This window comes from Terrapene carolina, unplaced genomic scaffold (assembly GCF_002925995.2).
Source record: "Terrapene carolina triunguis isolate 2854851 unplaced genomic scaffold, T_m_triunguis-2.0 Scaffold95, whole genome shotgun sequence".
NCBI classification, from domain to species: Eukaryota; Metazoa; Chordata; order Testudines; family Emydidae; genus Terrapene; species Terrapene triunguis.
In genome coordinates this window covers 41,248,936-41,249,743 of record NW_020664446.1, presented here as the reverse complement: position 1 = coordinate 41,249,743, position 808 = coordinate 41,248,936, and positions in this window count along the sequence as shown.

Below are 808 nucleotides of genomic sequence, written 5' to 3'. Positions count from 1 at the left end.
GGGAGCGTGGGGGTATATTGTAACTTACCAGCCTTGGGTTCTGGTTCCTGCTGCAGCTTGGGGATCCTCTCGGGGATCCTCAGGGGAGGGAGGACTTCCTCCACTAGGTTTGCTGGGTAGAGGTGCAGAATCATATCCTTGTCTTCCTCTGGGTCTCCCAGGACTTCCTCCAAGGTCCTTGCTGTCTCGATGCCCTGTCCCTCATCAGCTTCCCATCCTACAAGGAAGCTGGCAGGTTTAAGGAGGAGGTTGTAAGTCACTACGTACTCACAATCCTGGAGAGCACCCAGTCCTGCTCATTGTAACATTGGCATATGCTAGGTCCCCTCCCAGAGCGACCGTTAGAGTCCTTCACCATCCAGGACAGAGCCTGAGGTGCTTCATGTGCTCCCAGCACTAGGACAGAATCCAGGAAATGCCGGTCTCTTCTAGCCTCCATGAAATGTCCTGGTACACGTGTATGTTCCTGCCGCTCTGGACTAAGGCTTAGAGGGTAGTGTACTCTCACCACTCATTGATCAGCACCCAGGTGTGCTCTGGAGACCAGGTGCAGGGCCGGCTCCAGGCACCAAGCACCCAAGCTGGTGCTTGGGGCGGCACCTGGAGGGGAGCGGCGCGGCGCTCCAGCCGCCGGGGAGAGCGGGGCCACAGCCGGGCTCCCCGCCCTCCCCCCGGCGCTCTGGCCGCCCTCCCCCTGCGCCCTCCCCCCGGCCGCCGAGTGGAGAGCGGCGAGCCCCTGCTGGGGCTCGCCGCCCTGCGCTCTGGCCGCCGTGGGGAGAGCCGAGCCCCAGCCGGGGCTCGCCGCCCT